Genomic DNA, 8,697 nt, shown 5'->3' on the forward strand with positions numbered 1-8,697 from the left:
GAAGCAAAGGACAGTGGGTGCCGGTATGTGGCTTGCTTTCTTCCTTTCATTCAGCTTAGGACCCCTAGCCCATCGAATGGGGATACCTACATTTAGGGTGTGTCTTTCCTCCTGGTAAACTCTGGAAACTCAACTCCCCAGAAATGTGTCTTCTAGGTGGTTCTGAATGCGGTCAAGCCAACAAGATGGACCATCACAGACCCCCTCCCTCCAGCTGTCTTCCTCCTCTGCTCACTCCTAACTGCACCTGTGCCCAGGCCAGAGTGCAGCCCTGTTTGCCTCACAATGTGGTGGTTGTATGTTCAGAGTGAACATCATGTGAGAGAAAGAGGCACAGGCCAAGTTGTGTCTTTTTTTTATACCCCAAACTGCAAGTCAGGATTCCCACCTCATTTGAGGGTGGTGGAAAACAACCCTACCTCTGTTGGCAGAGTTATGGAAGGGTCTGGGTGCTGCCATGACCCTCTGGCAAGCATAGTCTGCTACATTAGGTGCCTGATTGTGGTACCCCCACACCCAATATAGCTTATCTCTACAGGGCCTTTGCATGGGGCCAGTGTTGACACCAAGGCCTGAAATTGACATCAATATCTTAAATTGAGCTGTGGTCAAATCCTGCCAAGGCCAGTATGTAGCTACTAGGCCCCACAAATACCAGAAGAGCACAGCTGGAATCAAGTAGCTCACAGGGAGCACCCAACACTCCCAAACAAATTGTGAGGAGTAGGTATTACACTTATAGCCTTGATGATAAGGGGTTTGGGCTTCCTCTCAGTACAGATACTTACAGAAACGTTCAACCGGTCTATGCCAGTGTGCATATTAGGGTGAGTTCCCTGGAGTATTTGCAATAGAATTTGACTAATATTCATTTCTATACAAGCCCATCAAGGAAAGCAATGTCACTCAGGAAAACAGCAGTGGCAGCACAGAGCCCGTATTGATGTTTCTGTCAGCACTGCACAAGGGATGCCTTAAAGCAGCAATAATCAGCAGAGAAGCCACAGAGTTAAAGAAAAATAATTTACCAGGTTTCTGACTCAGAAAATATTAGTGCCAAGTTCTAACAGTCCTTAAAAGACCTGTATCATCGACTCCACTTAAAAGGTTAGGTTGAGGGAGACTGTCAATCTCAACAAAATCTTCAGAGTTTCTGATCTTGGATCAAGGCTGATAGGCTCATCAACATTGACATGCTCATCCAAGCAAGGATGGTGACCAGTGCATTCTCTTCTTTGGATCTTGTTTATAGGTCTATTTAAGGTAACAGGATGATTTAATTCTTGTGAACCCTCAGCACTCTCTTTGTAAGCAGTGGGGCAGAAAGGTGGAAATCTTGTCAGGGTATCATAGAACATGGTGAGTCGGGATTCTTTCTATCAATTTTCTGGCAAATAATGCAGGTACTCTTTGGAAATTAAAGAAGTACTGATATCATTATTAATGGGTTTCACAGACTGGTGGGGAAATTAAGACAGAGAAATGGTGTAGGAGGGTTTTCTTTCTATGTGTTACATTCATTGGTCATTGGTTGATTAAAAAAACTGCCTTGGCCTTTTGATAGGGCAGCCCTTAGATGGGCAGAGTAGACAGAACAGAATTCTGGGAGGAAGAAGGCAGTGAGGCAGATGCCATGGTTCTCCTCTCCGAGATGGACGCTGGTTAGACTCATGCCGGTAAGCCACAGTCAAGTGACGATACACATTAATGGAGATGGGTTAATTAAGATATGAGAGTTAGCCAATAAGAGGCTAGAGATAATGGTCAGGCAGTGTTTCAATGAATACAATTTCCATGTGGTTATTTTGGGTGTAAACTAGCTGGGCAGCCAGGAGCCGGGCGGTGGGATGCAACCCGCTTCACATTACAACAGAGAAGAAAAATCCAAATTGTATGATGACCCAAGAACTGTCAGAATCCTGAGCCAGGGATAAGCCAGCTGTTCAGCCATGGTGCACTGTCCTGCTGTCATGGCTAGCAGGGAAATTAGAATACATTTAACTGCAAAAAAGTAATCATAGTCTACATTTGGGTAAATACCCTCATAAAACCACGTGCAACTATTGCCCATCTGAAAGAAGTTCATTCGCTTGGGAAAGATACTTGTTCGTGAGTGTTGAAAAGAGTAACACCTGCTGAATTGACTGGATTGACTTGGGCCACTGGAGAGAGGAGTCACAAGCAGTCACAGTCCCCTAGCCTAGGCTCTAGCACCTTGGAGTCTCTTCTTGCGGAGGTAACCAGAGCTTCCACAGGTGCCAGGAAGGCAGGTCGTGGATGTGTTGGGGTGTATAACCCAAGCGCGCCTGCCCTGGACAATGCTGTGGAAAACACAAGTGGCTTTGGACTTGAAACTGTGTCAGAGAAGACGTACCAAGGGGGATAAATCTGCAGCTATGAGTACAGCCCAGAAACTGGACTGGCTTGCGGGCTGTTGAACTTCAAATGCCTGCCAAACTGAGTGTGATATCTGGGGCTCTCTATTTTTGCAGCTCTGCTGCAAGGGGTGGCAAAAGTCCAGTTAATTTAAACAAGAAAATCTGGGGAAATGACGAACCGAAGGGGTAAATGCGCCCATCAAAACGTGGAGCTGGAATTACCTTCGCGGATTTTAATAGGCTGCTTGGAGGCGGAATGGGGCCCTGTGTGTCAGTTCAGCTTCTGGCTGCTGACAGACTGAAGAGAGGACTGCTAGATAAGGCCGGGGACTGGCTGATGACTGATTGATTGATAGATTGATTTCTACAGTATTAAGATCCAAACAGTCAGACATGTGAATTGCAGCCCGTTTTCTGATTGGCCATCTGTGGAGTGCTTGGTTCAGAGCTAAAGCACCTGAGATCTCAAGAACAAAAGAGAGCAAACAGTATAAAATATTGGTGAAGTCAAGTATCACTTGTATTTAGGTTATGAGTTATTGGCTACAAGTGACTATAAATCAATCTAAATGCTTTAGAGAGCAAAATGGAATTGGTGACTTACATAACTGAAACACACAAATAAACACAAACACACATACATATACATGCAGACATACACATATAAACATTCACATAAACACATACACGCATGCATGCACACAAACATGTACACATATACACAAATACACATATACATGCCTACACATTCACATGCACACATACATCCGCATACACACATACCTACACATAAACCCACACATGCACACACACATGACACAAGTACACACACATAAACACACATGCTTATAACACACACACATATACCACACATGTACGCTATGGCTTTAGGCCTGTCTGGATACAGCTATCCAACAAAGCTAACTGGAGACTGTCTCCATCTCTTGCTGCCGATGTTCTCAGGATTCTCTTCCCATGGGGCAATGTTCCATGGTTCCAGACTTCTATAAGCTCAGTTTTGAGCTCAACAGCAAGAACATTTTCTCCTTCCTCCAATGCTTGTTTCAGGTCTACTGGAATTCAGTCTCCTTGGTTGTGGCTTGCATCACAGGACTGTGGAAGAGCCAGTCACCATGACCCAGGAGAGGAAGGACAGAAGCAGCCCCTCCCATTGTCACATAGACTGAGCAGATAAAGGTTGGTGTCCCAAGAAAAGCCAGGTGCCCAGAAGATGGTGCTGGGTGGGGTGTCCCCGGTGACTTGTGAACCGGAAGTGGAATCCCCAGAATTCTTTTCAAGAGACCCAGCCAACGTTCCCATGATCCTGTGTGATCATGAACCGCCTGTGTTGTTGACAGCCTGGCACTGCTTCACCTGCTCAGTCTTCAGCAGCAGCTAGTCTTTGTCTTCCCTGTGCTGTCTTCTCACAAGGGAGCAAACAAAGGTTTGAGAGCAAGGTCTCACCCATGTCACCAGGGCAGTAGGCTGGCTTGGAGCACATGCCTGATTCTGCACAGTCATGCAAGGATGGTTCTAGAGCCTCTGCTACTAGGTCTGAGATTAGAGCTCACAGGAAAGACCTTGATCTTTCTTACATAAAAATGATTTCCTGTAGAGCTTGGGCTTGCTTCCACAGCACCAGCAACATGGTCTAGGCGGCCCCTTCTCCCACCTCCTCCTTCCTCTCCTCTTTTCATTCTTCTTTCTTTCAGTCTACACAGCTGAGAATCCCAGAGTAGGCCCATCTTCTTTACCTCGGCAGGCAGTCTTTCCCAAAAACAGGCCCCACCCTGGAGGGAAGCTTAAAATCTGCATCTGGAGCACATGTATGAATTATGTTGCTATGGTGGGGAAAAAAAACATGACTGAGGCACTTAAAGAGAAAGGTTTTATCTAGACTTCCGGTTCCAGAGGGAGAAGAGTCCATCATGGCGGCCGGTGGCAGCATGGCAACAAACACTAATGCCGGAAAACCACGGTGAATTTCAGTCACAAAGCTGAAAGAGATAACCGCGGGGGTGCGGGGGGGGGGGGCGTGCAGGTCTTAAACTTTCAAAGTCCACCCCCAGTGACACACTTCTCCCAGCAAGGACACACCTCCTAAACCTCCCCAAACAGCGTCACTAACCGGGGACCCAGTGCTGAAATGCCTCAGACTGTGGAGGGTGTTTCTCCCAGAAACCACCAGAGCCCATCTACAGACAGTGGCCAGTCCTCAAATGCATGCCAACGTCCATTTCTATAAGGAAAGGCTCTCTAGGACACAGTTCCACCCACTTCTAAAAGCCTCGCTGATGCTACTTTTTTTTTTAATGTCAGTGACAGAGCTGAGCAAATGTGAGTGAATGGAAGAGAGGCTGTATAATCCAAAATATGTGAGACAGTTGTTCAGACTTCTTACAACAAATATGCTGTCACCCCCGCCCCCATAATCTAGCCTCATTGTCCACTTGATTTTATTTAGGAACACCTAGGTGATTGGTAACACATATCTGTGGGTTTGTCTGTGATGGCTTTTTGAGGTGACCAACTAAAGAGAGAAAGATCCACTTGGGATTGTGGGTACTTTATCCTGCGAGCTGAAAGATCCAGGAGTCCAGAGAATGCCAGCTCCCTACTTCTCCACTTGCTGGTGGCTACATAATGGGAACTGTCCTGCTCTGGCTGCTACATGGAAGAACCGTTCCTCCATGAGGGACGAGTGCCTCGCAGGGGGTGACTCAAAAGACACACTTCCTCCTTATGCTGTCTCGTTCAGGTATTTTGGCCACAGTGCCACAGTAGTGGGCACATCTGTCTCTGAGCTGAAGGTACAGTACATCTCTGGTCCTGTGGGTAAGGTACCAGCCTCTGGCTCTGATGTATCCCCAGGATCCACAAAATCCCTCTCCCTCTTCATCTTCAGAGGATGAGAGCTGAATGAGTATGAAGATTCTGAAATGAACCAGGCCTGGGAAAAATCAGACCACACTCCAATATACATGGCAGGGGGTTGGGGGACAGTTCTGAGGAATGGTAGGAAGTTCCTGGCTGGCTTGAACTAAGCTGGCTCCACCTCTGGAGAAGCCTCAGATAAACTGAGTTGTCAGTCATGGCTGTGCTTGGGAATCACATAGGATGCTTAACTCCTTCCCTACCTAACTATCCAGAACCTCCAAAGGTTAGTCATGAGTTCGAGGGTAGCTACTTTAATCAGTTCTGGAAATAGTTGATGAATGAGTTAATGTCAACTCTCCGTCATCTGAACCTGAAACTTGCGCATCCTAGTCTCCCTGGTCCAGCCCGCCTGCTTTCCTGACAGTCCTGCAGGATCTCCAGCCCGTGTTCTTCCCTGAACACGTGGTACGATCGCTGCCTGGACTTTTGCATCCCAGGGCAGCACCCCATCTGTGCTGTGTCCCGTGAGAAATGCCCCCCACACTCTCAGGCCTTTGAAGACTTGGTGCCCAGTTGGTGGTGCCCAGTTGGTGGTGCCCAGTTGGTGGTGCCCAGTTGGTGGTGCCCAGTTGGTGGTGCCCAGTTGGTGGTGCCCAGTTGGAGGTGCCCCGTTGGAGGTGCTAGTTGAGGAGGTTTAGGTGGCTGGAGATGAAAACCTTCGCTCCCCTTTAAGTCGGCTGTCTCGGCTCCCTACTCCAGCCGCGATGCTGTTTGCTGTCTTACCTTCCCACCCTGATGGGCCCTGTCCCTTCGGGGTGGTAAACCCTGCTAGACTCCCTCTTCTGTGGCTCTCCCGGGTCATAGTATTCTACCACAGTGCCAGAGAAGCAACATCTGGCCTCGGACTGACAACGATGGCCTCTGGCTAAAATGGCCGTCCCCCAAAAAAACGCTAACTGGAATCACGGCCCTGCTGAAAATCTCTGTGAGTTGATGTCACCTCTGCACCCTAGTGTCTGACCTAAATCCCCAGCCACCATTGGCACACAGGGAAAGTGCTCACTTCATCTCCAGGTCCCCTGCCCTTAGCTCAGGGCCGGCCTCCTCTTCTGCACAGTAAATGTTTACTGGACTTAAATAAGCACAGCCCAAGCTCCCACGGGCTTACATTCCACACGTAAGTGGATTGAAATCTGCCAGAATACTACCCACACGTGGGTAATTCCAGGCCTCCAGACGACCTTCCTTCCTCGAGGCTTTGGGTTTGCGAGGTGTGTTCTCGTCCCTTTTTCCTGATCTTTCTCCACTATCATTCTACTGTTCTTTCTCCATCTACAGAGCAAGGCAAACCCCAATCTTTAAACTAAATTCTCCAGGAGTGAAACACATATTACCCACAACACACACACCAACTACCTGGCCCAAATGGGACACCCAGGTCTTTGGCCTCCTTAGCATTGGAGACACAGATCAATTTTATATTAAGGATCTTTACTCTGCCAGCATTTCCCATGCATTTAACGTTCCCTGCAGCAACAGTTGGTCTTTTGAGGAAAGGATGCAGGGATTGGGGGGGGGGGTGGAGAGAGTTTCTTTGGTTTTAGCATTAACTCGTACAGTATTAGGTGTGAATTTCTAAGAAATTACGTGGCAGTGAAGTTATGACTTTCACACAGTGACTGAAAGAAACATGAAAATATTGCCTGGTGCAACTCCACACGGGCGTATGAAATTTCTTCCACCTTGTACGTGGAATTAAGGGGCCCACATAATGAAGCACTGTGTGCGTAAAGAAGTGGAGGAGGAGCCAGACAGGAGGCCAGACCGGCAGCTTGAAGGCACAGCGCTCAAACAAGGGCAGTTGCGAATGACTTACGCGAGCCCTCTACCCTGACGCCATCTTTTTCTGGTTGTCAGTAAAACAAACACATTTAGGATCTGTTCTGGTTTGATTTTCTGTTGTTAAGATAAAACACTAACCAAAACCAAGGTGAGGAGAAAGGGGTTTATTCAATCTCTCAGGTCATACTCCACCACTGAGGGAAGTCAGGGCAGGAACTCAAGACAGGAACATGGAGGCACAAACTGAAGCCGAGGCCCTGGAGGAATGCTGCTTCCTGGCCTGCTTCAGCTGGCTACCTTTCTTCTACAGCCCAAACTCACCCGCCCAACAGTAGCCTGGGCCACCCTACATCAATCAACAGTCAAGACAAGGCCCCCTTGGACATGCCCATAGGCCAAGCTGATGGAGGCGGTTCCTCGGCTGAGATCCCCTCGTCCCAGGTATGTCTGGGTTTGTGTCAAGTTGACCAAAAGTAGTCATGGCAGCATTCTCCCGCTGAAATCCCTTGTCAGACTCTCTCGACCACTATAAATGGGTAAAGAAAGTTATGGGCTTAGAGTCAAAGAGAACAGATTTCAGTCCTTCATCACTTATTGACAGTGACTCTGGTCAGTTGAGTGAGAGACTGAGCCAGTCAAAATGAAGTTGCTACATTGCAGCAGGTAGAAATTGTTGCAAATTCAAGTTCAAGGTTGAAACTGCTTTCCGAGGATGGGACTGGGAAATCCTTGTTCTAGAGTGTCTTCCAAATGATTCTGCCACTTTCTCCAGAATGCAATCCATTCACTCAAATTCTTAAAGTCCCAATTTCCATCCAGTAAATGAGCTTCTTTATGGCAGAAAATCTGAACCCGGTGCAGTTTAAAAGCCCAAAAATTAGCCGGGTGGGGGAGGCAGGACTTTAATACCAGCATTTGGGAAGCAGAGGCAGACAGATCTCTGTGAGTTTAAGACCAGCCTGGTCTATAAAGTAAGTTATAGAGAAGCCAGGGCTACAGAGAGAAACCCTGTCTCGAAAAACTAGGGGTTAAAAAAAAAAGATTCATGAAGTCATTTCCAGAGTAGACCAACCTTCTGAAGAGATCTGATCCATTACCCCCAGAGAGACCCAGAGAGAGTAGTTATCCATAATCCCCTAATCTCAGTTCCTAGCACCCAGACACGATGAGGACTACAGAGAAATTCAATTGAAGATTAGAATAACAGATTTACAGTTCTTGAACACGGGGGTTGTAGAACCAGTGTTCAGCTGTCTGCGCATTTACTGAGCAGCCGATCTGTGCGGTGTTTTGTGCGGGTGGTGGGGCAATGCTGGGTTGACCTGTCCTACACACATATCAGTTCAGCTACATGACCCAGCCCTTTGGATCACGTCTTGCTCTTCACTGAAGCACAACGTCTCTTGCTCATTCTTGGAACTACCTTCTTGGCTGGGACCACCAGGGGACCCCACAGTCTTTACTAAGAGGATGGACTGCTTTCTCAAGCCCTTTAGCTCATCTTCCAGGGAGTGCTGAGCCCTTGGACATGAGCTTCCCAGGGAGGCCACGGCACTCTTCTCGTCCTTGAAACACCTGGCAGAGGGCCTGACACAGTGCA

Source organism: Myodes glareolus, chromosome 7, assembly GCF_982192425.1.
Source record: "Myodes glareolus chromosome 7, mMyoGla1.1, whole genome shotgun sequence".
NCBI lineage: Eukaryota > Metazoa > Chordata > Mammalia > Rodentia > Cricetidae > Myodes > Myodes glareolus.